General features: G+C 42.2%; 1 long non-coding RNA gene across 1 annotated transcript in view; it reads right to left on the reverse strand.

Moving 5' to 3' along the window:
* Window positions 1-323: 323 nt before the first annotated feature.
* Window positions 324-16,777, reverse strand: part of LOC122565311 — a 28,583-nt gene continuing 12,129 nt past the window's right edge. The window contains exon 3 of the long non-coding RNA XR_006316128.1: window positions 324-742. This is a non-coding gene — a long non-coding RNA (uncharacterized LOC122565311). The remainder of the gene's footprint in view (window positions 743-16,777) is intronic.

Genomic DNA, 16,777 nt, shown 5'->3' on the forward strand with positions numbered 1-16,777 from the left:
GCAGCAGTCCCAAGCCCTTAGATGCATTCTTCCAAGAGGTAATATTTAGATGTCAGACTTGAAAACAGCCCGAATGCTGTCAAGCACCAGGTACCAGTGACCTTTAGTAATCAAGTTCTTTGCAACACTTTTCTCGGTAGAGTGCATGTTCTATGCAGGCGTTAGCCCTAGGGAATTCTTCTAAAAAGGTTAGAAAAAAAAGCCATTTTGCTGCAATTATCGATTGAGGCAAGGAATAAGCACTAAAGGTCAAAGGTCCCCATAGCACTCAATATTAGGTCCATGCTTTCAAAAGCAAAACAAATGAAATTATGAGCGTCAACACAGAGATCATTACTGAAATTCTTAAAGCTAATATTGTGCTTTGCAATAAGCTGATTTATTTCTGGTTGCAAAGAGTTTCTAAAATTGACAGTTCACTAATTTTTTTTTGGCTAAGCTTTCAACCTCACAGTGCACCAGTGGAAGGATCAGATTATTGATGTTGTGGTTTTATACCACAATGATTAATGATAAGTGGAACGGCTAATCGATGGTCACTTGCAGGAAGAACTTTTTAAATTTTAAATAAATGCAAGTAATGAATTGTCCTGTAAAGTAGGTGCATTGGACGAGATGTTTTATTTAACAGTGAAGCGGCCGCATCCAATATTCATCATGATTACAGATGTCCTCAGACCTTTCATGGGTTTTGGAATAGCTTCCTAGAGCCCACGTTAGCGCAGCTCTTTCTCCACGAGATCTGTGAGCAGAGCAAACCACAGTACCAATAACAACAACAGAAATTGCTCAGCAGGTCAGGCAGCATCTGTGGAGAGAAGTCCGAGTTAACATTTTGGGTACCGGTGTGACTCTTGCTCAGAACTTCCTCAAACTACAGCGTATATAGAATCCCAACAGTGTGGAAGCAGGGCCTTCAGCCCAACAAGTCCATACTCACCCTCCGAAGAGTATCCTACCCAGACCTATTCCCCTACCCTATTACTCTACATTTCCCATGACATATCCCTGAACATGATGGGCAATTTAGCATGGCCAATTCACCTAACCTGCACATCTTTGGATTGTGGGAGGAAACCAGAGCACCCAGAGGAAGCGCACGCAGACACGGGGAGAATGTGCAAACTCCATACACACAGTCGCCAAGGCTTGAATCGAACCCAGGTCCCTGGCACTGTGAGGCAACAGTGCTAACCACAGAGCCACTGTGCCACCCTCAGAGGTTTCTTCAGCCAATCAGACTGAAAAAATCTTCAATGAGATAAACAGAGTATAAATCAGGAAGTATACGTTGGAAAGCAACATTGTGCGGAGGCAGTGAGCAAGTTGATAGTTTGTGGCACTGAATGCCATGACTCTACCATGTGTAGTCCAAGCGTTTAGTTGCCTTAAGTCACAACTTATGCCCCTCTGCAGTACTGCACACTGCTGTAACTGAGGCAGTCTCTGGATTAATGGCCTCTGAACTGGTCTGGAGTTCAGCTGAGATGACATGAGTGCAAAGAAACTGATCAAGCACAACACTTGTCTGTGTGAAAAAGCCAGTTACAGAAATAGCATCATAAAACACTACAGCAAAAAAAAGTCATTAAACTCGTCAATATCCTAGGAACCATCATTGATCAGAAGCTCAACTGGACCAGAAATATAAATGCCACCACTGATAGAGCAAGTCAAAGATGAGGAGCTCTATGGTAAATAACCCGCATCTTGAATTCCCAAAGCTCTTAAAAGGTGCAAGATCAGAATTATGATGGAACAGTCTCTAGCTCCATTGCAAAGTGCAGTGGTAAAAGCAAACAGACAACCAGATGCTATCCCAACAAAGAAATCTATTGATTGACAACTCGTTGACCATAAACATAATTGAAGCACCATGGCTGCATATTGTTAGCACTATTGTAGTGCAATGGTATTGTCCCTACCTCTGAGCCTGGTAGGCCTATTTTTAACTCCCATCTACTGCAAAGGAGTCTAATGACATCTCTCAGCAGGTTGATTAGAAAATATCTAGGACATAACATAGAAACTCAAAAAGGTTCATTCTGCAAAACCTCCCTAACATCTTAAAGAATGTGGACAGTAAGTGTATGGGAAAACAATCAATTTTATGCACAGTCACAGAGTTACACAGCACAGACACAGCCCCTTTGGTCCAACTCATTCATGCTAACCAGATATCTGAAGTTAATCTTGACCCATTTGCCAACATTTGGCCGATAGGTGTGCAAACGCTTCCTATTCACGCACCCATCTAGATGCCTTTTAAATGTTGTAATTGTACCAGCCTCCACTACGTCCTTTGGCAGTTCATTCCATACACACACCACCAGCTGTGTGAAAAAGTTGTCCCTTAGGTCCCTTTTAAATCTTGCCCCTAACACTTAAATCTATGTGCTCTAGTTTTGTATTCCCCTACCTGCGGAAAAAACTTTGGCTATTCGCGCTATCCATGCCCTTCATGATATTACAAATCTTTGTAAGGTCACTCCTCAGCCTCTGATGCTCCAATGAAAATAGGTCCAGCCCATTCACCCTCTCACTATAGCTCAAACCTTCCAATCCTGGAAACATCCTTGTAATTTTTTTCTGAACCCTTTCAAATTTAAGAATATCTTTCCTATAGAAGGGAGAGCAAAATTGAAGGCAATATTCTAGGAGTAGTCTAACCAATGTCCTGTACAGCCACAACATGACATCTCAACTCCTATATGTAACACACTGACCTATAAAGGCAAGTGTACCAAATGCCTACTTCCCTATGCTGTTTACTTATGACTCAACCTTCAAAGAATTATGAACCTGCATTCCAAGATCTTCTTGTTTGGCAACACTCTTCCAAACCCGACCATTAAATATATACTCCCTGCCCTGATTTGCCCTACCAAAATGCAACACTTCACATTTATCTAAATTAAACTCTATCTGCCTCGCCATAGCACATCGCCCCATCTAATCAAGTAACCTTTGCACTGAGATAAACTTTGTCGCTGTCCACTACACCACCAATTTTGGTGTCATCTGCAAATTGATTAACCATTCTTCCCACAGTCACATTTCAATCATTTATATAAATGACAAAAAGCAGTGGACTCAGTACCAATCTTTGAGGCGCATCACTGGCCACAGGCTTCCAGTCTGACAAACAACCCTATACCTCCACCCTCTAACTCCTACCATCAAGGCAATTTTGTATCTAAGTGGCTAGCTCTCCCTGTATTCACGCGATCTAACCTTGCTAACCAGCTTACCATGTGGAACCCTGTCAAATGCCTTGTTGAGGTCGATATAGACAACATCCGACACTTTGTCTTCATCAACCTTCTTTGTCACTTCTTAAAAGAACTCAATCAAGTTAGTGGGACACAATTTTCCATTCACAAAGCCATAGTGACTATCCCTAATTATTCCTTGCCTATCTAAATGCACATTAATCCTGTCCCTCAGAAACTCCTTCAACAACGTACCCTGCACTAATGTCAGGCTCGCCAGTCTATAGTTCCCTGGCTTTTCCCCAGCACTTTTCTTAAATAATGGCACCACCCTCCAGTCTTCTGACACTTCACTTGTGGCTATTAATGACACAAATACCTCAAAAGTCCCAGCAATCACTTCCCTATCTTCCCACAAAGTTCTGGGATGCACCTGCTCAGGTCCTGGAGATATATCCACCTTTATGCATTTTAAAACATCCAGCACATCTCCTCTGTAAGCCCTTAAGTCAAATGCCATACCAATTTGTGCATACTCAGCAATTCCTACATTATTGCTGGGTCAAAATCATGGAACTTTCTACATAGCAGTATTGTGTGAGTACCACAGACTGGCGACATCCATCTCTTCTGGCCATTAAACGTTATCTACAATGGTGATACACCTATCCTGATGATACTCTTTTACATGCTAAATGATCCACATAATCCTCTGTTGCTTGACTTTTCTGCATAACCTTTAAAATCCTTCTCTTTTCAAATATTCATCCACTTCCCTTTGCTTTTATCACTGACTTTTAGGTGACATCCTAACAATGCTCTTTGTCAAAAAAAAACCTTCCTTCATTCCTTTATTGTTGCTAAATTTATCCCCTCTGGTTTCTCATTCACTAACTGGTTTACCTCAGTAAAACATGTTGCCATTTGAAAGATTCTATCAGTGATTCAAATAAGGATGTCAACGTGGGCTATAAACACAGGAGACACAAAGGTGGCAGATGTGACAAATGACAGCGTTATGAGCATTTGCATATGTGTCATTGGACACGTAACCTTAAAATAAATTAAATGCAAAGTAGAATTAAAGAAAGAATTATGTAGACGTGTTACACAGTAATGACATGCTTTAAGGAATTTATTATAACGTTTTTCAGGATGTAGATAATTAAACCTATTTATTATTGATTTAGAACTTCCTAGAAAATTCATAGGCACATTACAAGCACAGTGGCTCAATCGTTCGCACTGCTGCCTCACAACAGCAGCAACTTAGGTTTGATTCCACCCATGAACAACTGTGTGTAGTTTGCACACTCTCACCATATCTGCGTGGAGTTCCTCCGACAGTCCAAAGATGTGCAGGTTGGGTGGATTGGCAGTGGTAAATTGTCCATAGTATCGAGGGTTGTATTGGCTAGGTGGATTGGCTATGGGAAATGCATGCTGACAGGATAGTGGAATGGCTCTGGTTGGGATGCTATTTGAAGGGTCAATGTGGACTGGATGGGCTGAATAGCCTGTTTCTGCACTGTAGCATTCAATGATTATTTGTAGTGATTCCCACTTCACCCTCATTCCAGCATCAATTATTGATGTATGAGAAAGTAAAGCAGTTTGCAGACTACCTTATTTAGTTCTGGTGGCCTGCATGGAGTCAGCTCCACACTTCTGCCTGCCCACTTAGAAACCTGGTCCAGATACTCTTCCAGTGCCATTTCTAATATCAACCTTCATGTTTCTAATAATTTTGAGTCACAAAAATCTAGGTTTTGTTCTCAAGATATTTAACTCAGCTGCTCCACAGTTAAATCATACAGGTTGAATACTGCAGAGGAATAATGATGGTCTCTTATTGTTAAAATAATAGCATGTACAGACAAATGGAGCATCTCCCATTTTGCAGGAGTGGGCGTAGGATTTTGGCTCAGCAGGAGCTTAGGCTGATCTATAAATTGTGTGCAGATCAAGTTATGATGTCAAAAGCACTGTCTAAAAGGATGGTGAGTGCATATTCCAGAGGAACTCTCAAAGGGCATTTGAACATATTTCTAAAGAGATCTAATTTGCATGGTTTAGAGAATAAGATGGAGGATTAAATTAGACAGTTATCAAAAAGGTTGATGTGGACTTGATGGGGGTGAAGTATCTTCTGCTGCGCAGCAAAAGACAATGATTCTGAGAGAAAATTAACAAAATAAAATTACTAGTTTCATGAAAGTTGGGCAAATTTAAATTCACCACCTGGAGACCAATGCCTCTGTACAGATCTTGGGTGTTAGTGCACTCGAGTGGATCCTGGGCATTAATGTGCTCGATTGGATCCTCAGTATTAATGTGCTCAAGTGGATCGTGAGTTTAATGTTTCTGAGTGGATGCTGTGAGTCAGTGTGTCCATGTAAATGCTGGATGTTGATGTGGTAGACAGATCCCATGAGATATAGTAATGTGATGGCCTTTGATTGTTAATGTGAGTAATGTGACTGTTTGTCCAATCCTTACTGAAAGCATTTCCAACTTTCATCTTGGTGATTATAATAATGATTGCTCATAAAATCCATTGTTTTCCAGACTTCTTTGTGGAAGCGTCATTAGATGTGAGATGTCAACTTTGTTTTAATTATCTGCAGATACTATCAGACCTGCTGAGTTAGAATCATAATATCCCTACAGTGTGCAAACAGGCTATTCAGCCCATTGAGTCCACACTGGCCCTCCAAAACACATCCCACCTAGATCCAACACCCCTATCCCATACCTGCAACCATGCATTTCATTTGGCTAACCCACTTATCCTGCACATCCCTGGACACAATGGGCAATTTATCATGGCCAATCCACCTAATCTGTACATATTTGGACTGTGGGAGGAAACTGGAGCACCTGGAGGAAACCCATACAGACATGAGAAGAACGTGCAAACTCTGCACAGTCATCTGAAGGTGGAATTGAACCCAAGTTCCTGGCGCTGTGAAGCAGCAGTGCTAACCACTGAGCCACTGTGCAACCCTATGAGCCCCTAACTTTTGCCAGCACTTTAAATTTTTGTTTGAGTTTGTTGATGGTGAACAGAATGACTGAACTGATGGCAATGGCTACAGGCCCCAAAAAGCATCAAAGGCTGATAGAAGTCACTAGGAAACCACCCTAGACTCAAAGGAAAAGTCAGAATAAGAGCTACACTCCGCATAACTGTGCAGATTGTTAGCTCAGGTTCATCCTTACCCCAGGATTTTGTCCAAGACCCTGACCCTCAGGGAATCCAGTTCATCACCTTGGAGAGTTCACACTTCATTCACTACAACAAGTGCAGCCACCTCTCAGCCGAGTAGAACTGATCAAATGCAACATCTCCAAACGCACTGTTAGGGTCACCAAATACACAAACTCCATGAGGGTTGCCCATGCCAAAAGAGCAAAAGAAAGACTGAGAACAACAAATGCTGGAGATCACAGCAGGTCAGACAACATTCATGGAGAGAGGGTAAGACTTCTGCCTACCCCTCCTTTGCCTCTCCAACACTCTAAAACCCCCCTCTGCTCCTTCCAACACCTCTGGAATTCAGTCAGGTGCAAAATTTCCATTGTTGAAAAGGGCGGCGCTGGAAAAGTACAGCAGGTCAGGCAGCAACCAAGTAGCAGGAGATTTGATGTTTTAGTCATGAGCCTTTCATCAGGGAAGGCCTCATGCCTGAAATATCAACTCTCCTGCTCCTCGGATGCTACCTGGCCTGCTGCACTTTTCCAAAGCCACCCTTTTTGACTCTGGTTCTCCAGCATCTACAGTCCTCATTTTCTCCAAAATTTTTCATCGGCCAAGACCAACTGAAAATGCCAGGTTTCCAATGCCACCTGCTTCAGAGGTGTGTAATAATATCTTTAAGAAGGTATATAAGAAAAATACAAATTCTACAAAGGAATGAGAAAACAAAATTTCTTTTGAAAGATAGTTTGAATGATACGCTGCAGAGCAGGCTGGTTGGTTTCTCTCTGTGACGTAAGATGCTGGGATTCTGTCATAAAACATTTATAACCACATTGCTTGAACATCCATCTTGCATTTATATATTGGAGGCCTGTGACCAGTGGAGTGCCACAATGATTGGAGCTGGGTCCTCTACTTTTTGTCATTTACATAAATGGTTTGGATGTGAGCATAAGAGGTACAGTTAGTAAGTTTGCAGATGACACCAAAATTGGACAGAGTATTGAGTACAGGAGTTGGGAGGTCATGTTGCAGCTGTACAGGACATTGGTTAGGCCACTGTTGGAATATTGTGTGCAATTCTGATCTCCTTCCTATCGGAAAGATGTTGTGAAACTTGAAAAGGTTCAGAAAAGATTTACAAGGATGTTGCCAAGGTTGGAGGATTTGAGCTAGAGGGAGATGCTGAACAGGCTGGGGCTGTTTTCCCTGGAGGGTCAGAGGCTGAGGGTTGACCTTATAGAGGTTTACAAAATTATGAGGGGCATGGATAGGGTAAATTGGCAAAGTCTTTTCTCTGCGGTCAGGGAGTCCAGAACTAGAGAGCATAGGTTTAGGGTGAGAGGGGCAAGATATAAAAGAGACCAAGGGGCAACTTTTTCACACAGAGGGTGATACGGGTATGGAATGAGCTACCAGAGGAAGTGGTGGAGGCTGGTCCAATTGCAACATTTAAGAGGCATTTGGATGTTTATATGAATAGGAAGAATTTGGAGGGATATGGGCCAGGTGCTGGCAAGTGGGACTAGATTGGGTTGGGATATCTGGTTGGCACGGACGGGTTGGACCGAAGGGTCTGTTTCCGTGCTGTACATCTCTTTGATTCTATGACTTTAAATGACAACTAAACAAACAAGTTCCTGAAATGAGAGACCGTAGCAGTTAAAATGGAAATGGGAAAAATGATTTTCAACACAAAGAGGCTATTGAGGGGAAAGAAGCAGTGATTTTTGCCAGGCCCAGAAATTAATACATGAGTAAATAGGCAAGTGGTGTGAAAAATGCTCAAGGAGCAAGAACAACTAAAGCAATCAACTGCAATAATGAAGCATTCATTTCAATATCGTAACAGATAAAGATGATTTGGATAGAAATAGGACATTGAGGTAGGAGAGATGAAAACTAATTGGTTCTGATCTAAAGTTATCAACTGGAGGATAATGCAAATTTTTCACTGAGTGTTGGTGAATCACCACAGAACTGAAAATAGACAGATAGAAGACCAACCGATCTAGTTAAAAATAAATGAAGCATTCCAAGCAGCTACAAGCTGTTATCCTAACCTCCGTGTCAGGTCAAGTAATGGAAAACAGTCTGAGAAGTACAATAACCTGACACAAGATTATTAAAACTGGTTCAGATAAGGACCCATGTCTGGCAAGCTTCCAGCCTCCTTGAAATCAATGAAGCTGTTAGAAAAAAGACAGATCGCTGAATTTAATGCACCATTGTTTACTTGAATACCAAGAAATTATGTGGCAAGGATCCTCACATTTAACTTCTAACTAAGCTGAAGGACATGGACATCCTTACTTATGGACAGGATACAAATTCAACTAAAGAATAAGAATAAGAAGTAAGGTACTATTAAAGGTACTGGGTCAGGATCATTAGGGAGCTTTTGTATACCACAGAGACTGTATTGGGACCACAGTTATTTGCAAAGTTTATTAATGTCTTGGATGATGAAAGTGAATATACTACTGCTGTATTTACAGATGACACATAAATCAGTGGGAAGACAGGTAAGGAGGTTGACACGAAGACCCTGTAGAAGGATATGGACAGGTTAAGTGAATGGATCAAAACTTGGCAGATGGATTACAATGTGAAAAATTGTGAGCTATGTTTTTTGACAGGAAGAATAGAGGTGTTGAATATTGTTTAAATGGAGAGAGACTGCACAAAGCCATATCACAGAGGGATTTGGAGATCTTCATGCATAAATCACAGAAAATCTAATAAACAAGGGGTGGCATGATGGCTCAGTGGTTAGCAATGCTGCCTCACAGTGCCAGGGACCTGGCTTCGATTCCTGCCTCAGGCCACTGTGTGTATGGAGTTTGCACATTTTCTGTGTGTCTGTGTGGGCTTCCTTTGGGTGCTCCAGTTTCATCCCTCAATCCAAGGATGTGCAGGTTAGGTGGATTGGCCATGCTAAAATTGCTCATAGTGTTCAAAGATGTGTAGATTAGATACATAAGTCAGGGATAAATGGAGGATAATAGGGTAGGGGAATGGGTCTGGGTGGGTTACTCTTCGGAGGATTGGTGTGGATCTGTTGGGCTGAAGGGCCTGTTTCCATGCTGTAGGGATTTTATAATTCTAAGTTCAGCAGGTAATAATGAAATAATGGTGTTTGTTCCAAGGGGAATTTTGCTAAAGCCTTTCAAGGCATTAGTCAAACCTCAACTAAAATGCTATGAACAGTTTTGATTCCATTATTTGAGGAAGGATACATACAATGAGCCAATATATGTTGCAGATCTCTGAGTATGACTCGATAAAGTTCATGAGGTTGATTCCAAGTATGGCGGGATTTTCTTATGAGGAGAGATTGAGTATAAGGAGAGTCTGAATAGACTGGGACTTCTTTCCCTGGAGCATAGGAGATCTAGGGGTGACCTTATCGGGACTTATAAAATCATGAGAGGCATGGATAAGGTGAATAGCAAAGGTCTTTTCCCCAGGGTGGGAGAGTTCAGAACTAGTGTATTTTTAAGGCAACAGGGGAAAGATTGAAAAAGGACCTAAGCAGCAACTCATACTCATAAAAGATGGTTCGTATGTGGAATGAACTGCCAGAGGAAGTGGTGGATGCAGGTATAATTACAACATTTAAACGGCATTAGGACAGTTAGATGAATGGGAAAGGTTTTGAGGGATATGGGCCAAATAAGGGAAGTGAGACTAGTTCAGTTTGGAAAACCTGTCGGCATGGATGAGTTGGACTGACAGGTCTGTTTCCATTCTATGGCTCTATAAGAATGAGAATCAACCTTACTGAACCATATCAGATTCTTAGAGGGCTTCTCAGGGTATTCTCCCTTGTGGGAGAGTCAAGGACAAGAGGGTATAATCTCAAAGTAAGAGGTCGGCTATTTAAGATAGAAGTGATAAGGAATTTCTTCTCTAAAAATATTATGAGGGGACAAACTGGAAGTTTAAGAAGGAAATTGAAAGGAGAGTTAGAACAAGAGAAGTCAAGAAAGACAATGGTATCAATGGAGCAGAAAACTCAAAAAGGGATCATGCTGTAAGGTTGAGTGAAATAGGGATTGATAGGAAGGTTGAGGGCAGTAACAAACTAAAAATATTATGTATGAATGCACGAAGCATTAGAAATAAGGTGGATGAGCTTGAGGCTCATTTGGAAATTGGCAGTTACGATGTTGTGGAGATAACGGAGACGTGGCTTCAAGTGGACAGGGCCTGGGAAGTGAATATTCAAGGCTATATGTGCTATCGTAAGGACAGACTGATGGGCAGAGGGGGTGGGGTGGCCCTGTTGGTAAGGAATGATATTCAGTCCCTTGCGCAGGAGGACCTAGAATCAGGGGATGTAGAGTCAGTATGGATAGAGCTGAGAAATCCTAAGGGTAACGAGACCCTCATGGGAGTTATCTACAGATCCCCAAACAGTAGTCTGGATGTAGGGTGTAAGTTGAATAAGAAGCTGAAATTGGCCTGTCGCAAAGATATTACTACAGTTGTTATGGGGGATTCTATCATGCAGGTAGACTGGAAGAATCAGGATGGTACTGGACCCCAAGAAAGGGAGTTTGTGGAGTGCCTCCGAGATAGATTCTTAGAACAGCTGGTGCAGGAGCCTACCAGAGAGAAGGCAATTCTGCATGTGGTGTTGTGCAACGAACCAAATTTGATCAGGGACTAGATTAGATTAGATTACTTACAGTGTGGAAACAGGCCCTTCGGCCCAACAAATCCACACCGCCCCGCCGAAGCGCAACCCACCCATACCCCTTACCTAACACTACAGGCAATTTAGCATCGCCAATTCACCTGACCTGCACATCTTTAGACTGTGGGAGGAAACTGGAGCACCCGGAGGAAACCCACACAGACACGGGGAGAATGTGCAAACTCCACACAGTCAGTCGCCTGAGGCGGGAATTGAACCCGGGTCTCTGGCGCTGTGAGGCAGCAGTGCTAACCACTGTGCTTGAAGTGAAGTAGCCATTAGGAGGTAGTGACCATAATACAATAAGCTTTAATCTGCAATTTGAAAGGGAGAGGGTACAATCTGAAGTGACAATATTTCAGTTGAATAAAGGGAGCTGTGGAGCTATGAGGGAGAAACTGGCCAAAGTTCAATGGTGCAATACCCTAGCAGGGATGGCAGTGGAGCAACAATGGCAGGTATTTCTGGGTATAATGCAGAAGATGTAGGTTCATTCCAAAAAGGAAGAAAGATCCTAAGAGGAGGCAGGGGTGGCCGTGGATAACGAGGGAAGTTAAGAAACATATAAAGTCAAAAGAGAAGAAGTATAACATAGCAAAGATGAGTGGGAAAATGGAGGACTGGGAAGCTTTTAAAGAACAACAGAGGATTACTAAGAAGGAAATACGCAGAGAAAAAATGAGATATGAATGTAAACTGGCCAAAAATATAAAGGAGGATAGTAAAAGCTTTTTTGGGTATGTGGAAGGAAATAAAAATGGTTAAGACTAAAATTGGGCCCTTGAAGACAAAAACAGGTGAATATATTGCGGGGAATAAAGAAAAGGCAGAAGTGTTGAATTGGTACTTCAGGTTTGTCTTCACTGGGGAAGACACAAGCAATCTCCCTGAGGTAACAATGGCTGAAGGACCTAAACTGATGGGAATTTATATTTGCCAGGAAATGGTGTTGGAGAGACTGTTAGGTCTGAAGGTTGATAAGTCCCCGGGACCTGATGGTCTACATCCCAGGGTACTGAAGGAGGTGGCTCGGGAAATCGTGAATGCATTGGTGATTATTTTCCTGCAGATTGGAGCATGGCTAATGTTGTCCCACTTTTTAAGAAAGGAGGGAGAGAGAAAGCAGGGAATTATAGGCCACTTAGTCTGACCTCAGTGGTGGGAAAGATGCTGGAGTCAATTATAAAGGATGAAATTACGACACATCTGGATAGCAGTAAAGGATAGTTCAGAGTCAGCATGGATTTATGAAGGGGAAATCATGCTTGACTAATCTTCTGGAATTTTTTGAGGATGTAACTCTGAAGATGGACATGGGAGATCCAGTGGATGTAGTGTTCCTGGACTTTCAGAAAGCCTTTGATAAAGTCCCACATAGGAGGTTAGTGAGCAAAATTAGGGCGGAATGGCAGGCGGTGACTAGTGGGGTACCGCAGGGATCAGTGCTGGGACCGCAGCTTTTTACAAAGTACGTTAATGATATAGATGATGGTATTAAAAGTAATATTAGCAAATTTGCTGATGATACAAAGCTGGGTGGCAGAGTGAAATGTGAGGAGGATGTTAGGTGATTACAGGGTGACCTGGACAGGCTAGGTGAGTGGACAGATCCATGGCAGATGCAGTTTAATGTGGATAAATGTGTGGTTATCCACTTTGGTGGTAAGAACAGGAAGGCAGATTACTACCTAAATGGAGTCAAGTTAGGTAAAGGGGCAGCACAACGAGATCTAGGTGTTCTTGTACATCAGTCAATGAAAGCAAGCATGCAGGTACAGCAGGCAGTGAAGAAAGCTAATAGCATGCTGGCCTTCATAACAAGAGGAATTGAGCATGGAAGCAAAGAGGTCCTTCTGCAGCTGTACAGGGCCCTGGTGAGACCGTACCTGGAATATTGTGTGCAGTTCTGGTCTCCAAATTTGAGGAAAGACATTCTGGCTATTGAGGGAGTGCAGCGTAGGTTCATGAGGTCAATTTTCGGAATGGTGGGACTATCTTATGCTGAAAGATTGGAGCGACTGGGCTTGTATACACTTGAGTTTAGAAGGCTGAGGGGGGATCTGATTGAGACGTATAAGATTATTAAAGGATTGGACACTCTAGAGGCAGCAAGCATGTTTCTGCTGATGGATGAGTGCCGAACCAGAGGGCACAGCTTAAAAATAAGGGGTAGACCATTTAGGACAGAGATGAGGAGAGACATTTTCACTCAGAGAGTGGTGGTGTGTGGAATGCTCTGCCCCTGAAGGCTGTAGAGGCCAAGTCTATGGATACTTTCAAGAAAGAGTTGAATAGAGCTCCTAAGGATAGTGGAATCAAGGGTTATGGGACTAAGGCAGGAACACGATATTGATTGAGGATGATCAGCCATGATTATAATGAATGGTGGTGCTGGTTCAAAGGGCAGAATGGCCTACTCCCTGCACCTATTGTCTATTGTGAATCTGTGGAATTATTTAACATAGAGGGCTTTGAGGCTGTGTTGTTAATTCGTCGAGTGGCCCTTCCTCAGAACTGATGGCAGCTAGGACCTGCAGCCCTCTGGACTCAATATCACGGTCAACAATTTTCAGGCTTGAGTTCTTTTCCCAGACACCACCATCATACTCCCGGGATAGGCCCTTTCTCAAAGGCAGGAGAGACCCAGCAGAGGTGGCGGCACAGTGGTATACAGTCAGGAGGGTCTTACTCTGAGGGTCCTCAACATTGACTCCAGACCCCATAAGGTCACATGGCTTCAGGTTAAACACAGACAAGGACGCCACCTGATTACCCCATACCATCCTCCCTGAGTGTTCCTATGGGTTGGACCGAAGGGTCTGTTTCCATGCTGTACATCTCTAGGAATGGGGAGGTGATGGCCCTGTGATATTATTGTTCATCCAGAATCAAATCCTGCCATGGCAGATCGTGGTATTTAAATTCAATTTAAACCAAAAGTTGAAATTAAGAGTCTAATGACCATGAATGATTGTCACAAAAACCCCATCTGGAATCACTAATGCCCTTTGTGGAAGGAAACTGTCATCCTTATCTGATCTGGCCTACATATGACTCTAGACTCACAATAATGTGGTTGATTCTTAATTGTCCTAGTAAAGTTTTAAATGAGATATCTAAAATGTTTTGCTCAACTTGCTTTTTGTTCTAACATTGGTGACTCCATTGAACATAAAATATAAATGGCCACTGGAGGGTTTGAGCTATAGGGGGAGGATGAATAGCCTGGGGTTATTTTCTCTGGAGTCCGAGGGCCACCTTACAGAAGTTTCTAAAATCATGAACGGCATGGATAGGGTGAATGGACAAGGTACTTTCCCCAGAGTAATAGGGTCCAAAACTAGAGGCCATAGTTTAGGATGAGAGGGGAAAGATTTTGAAAGGGACCTTAAAGACAACCTTTTCATACAGAGGGTGGTATGTGTATGGACTGAGCTGCCAGAGGAAGAGGTGGAAGTTGGTACAATTACAACATTTAAAATACATCTGGATGGGTATATATCCAGCAAGGGTTTAGAGAGATATGGGTCAAGTGCTGGCAAATGGGACAAGATTGATTTAGGATGTCTATTGAGCATGGACGAGTTGGACTAAAGTTTCTGTATCTGTGTTGTACAACTCTAGGACTCTACGACTCTATGGTAGCACAGAACTTGAATGTGCTGAAGATTTTCACTTAAATTGATCAGGACAAACGCAAGTACACCGAATTTCATGAGATGACAAAATTGTATACTAAGAGGAAAAGGGTATCATCAGTTAGCAAGTTGAGTCTGATTCACTGAGTTGATACCCATGAAGAAAGCATCTGGAAATTACAGGGTTCCAAGACTTTGGATAATTTAAAAAGGAGCAGGGATTGAACATATTTGTTTTGTTTGTAGAGAACAAATTCCTGCACAGGGATTTATGTTGCTTCTAGCAAGTATAATTGAGACATATTACAAGTTTGAAGGGCTAACTTAAATCTTAACATAGCTAGTGTTGGTCAAAAGCCTGGAGAGATGATGATCGAATAATCCAGAGCATCAGGCTAATGTTCTGGAGACAAGGGTTCAAGTTCACTATGGCAGATGGTGAAACTTGAATTAAATGCCAAATACAAAACATTGTTGATTGTTGTGATCACCCAGCTGGTTCACTAATGGCAGAGTATCTTTTTTGCACTGATGGCAGAATCTAATTCCAGAAAAAAGGAGGATGTGTTGACTGTTTTGAAAAGCATTAAAGCATTAAGGTAGGCCAGTCCACAGGGATGGGATCTATCCCAGAATACAGGGAAGGGCAAGGGAGGAAATTGTTGGGCCTTGTACAAAATATTTATGTTCTCTTTAGTCACAGGAGGGGTCTTACAGGACTGGACAAAAGCCACTTCCTTTGTTTAAGAAGGGCAACAGGGATAATCTGAGAAATTACAGGTCAGTGAGCCTTACATCAGTGGTAAGGAATTTATTAGAGAAGCTTCTTAGGGACAGGATTTATGTACATTTGGAAAAATGTGGACTTATTAACAACAGGCAGTGTCAACATCGAGTTTAGCGAGACCTTTGACAAGATCGCTCATGGTAGAGAAAGTTGAAATCACACGGGATCCAGAGTGAGCTAGTAAAATGGATACAGAACTGGCTTAGTCGTTGAAGACAGAGAGTGTCAGTGGAAGGTGTTTCTTGAATGGAAATCTGTGACCAGTGATATTCCGCTGTGATCGGTGCTGGGAATGACAAATGATGTGAAGGAGAATGTGGATGGTCTGATTTGTAAGTCTGCGGATGACACAAAGGCTGGGGGGGTGCGTGGGGGCTGCAAACTGTGAGGAGGATTGCCTAACGTTACAGCAGGATATAGACAGGAGACTTGGAAGGAGAAATGATAGATAGAATTTAATTCAAACAAATGTGAGGTGATGCATTTTGAACGATCTAATGCAGGAGGGAAGAATGTATAAATTGCAGAATCCTTCAAAGTATTAACATCTGGAGGAATCTGAGTGTCCAGGTCCACATTTCTCTGAAAGTGGCGACACAAATGGGTAAGGTTGTTGAGAAGGCAGATGGCATGCTTGTCTTCATCAGTCAGCACATAGAGTATTGTTGTCTAATCAACTCCAACCAAAATGTTGTGAATGAAGTTGCCCAGGTCTCCCACAATACTGAAGTGGTCAAATAACCATAAAGACAGTACAAATGTGAAACAATCTTAACTTTATTAGGAATCTTTATTAATAAACTTTAATACTAAAGAATACTATCTCTAATCCTATTAAGCCCTTTAAACTTCCTGTGTCTCCTATAGATTTACACAATCTCTCACTGTCTCCGTGGGACTGTGAAGCTGCTTTCTCTCTTCCTCTTCCTCTCTCTCCTCACAGCCAGCCTTTTGCCATGCTGGTCTGTTCGAAAGATCTCCAGACAATCCAACAGATTGTTCTGCTGTTGAATCCTGTTTTTATACCATTTCGAATGGTTTGTTTTGGAACTTTCTATGATTCGGGCCAATCAGAGAGACTCTTTTAATGGCTTGAAATATTGTCAATCATTTGGTGGCACGTTAGTGTTTGTTTCTACCGTCAGGACCAGGTACCTTTCTGTCTGGGCCTTTCTTTGTTTGGTGAATACGTTGTTAGGGATATGTCTGCCTAGGATAACTGTTGTCTTTTACATT

The sequence above is a fragment of the Chiloscyllium plagiosum genome, chromosome 2 (genome assembly GCF_004010195.1).
Source record: "Chiloscyllium plagiosum isolate BGI_BamShark_2017 chromosome 2, ASM401019v2, whole genome shotgun sequence".
NCBI lineage: Eukaryota > Metazoa > Chordata > Chondrichthyes > Orectolobiformes > Hemiscylliidae > Chiloscyllium > Chiloscyllium plagiosum.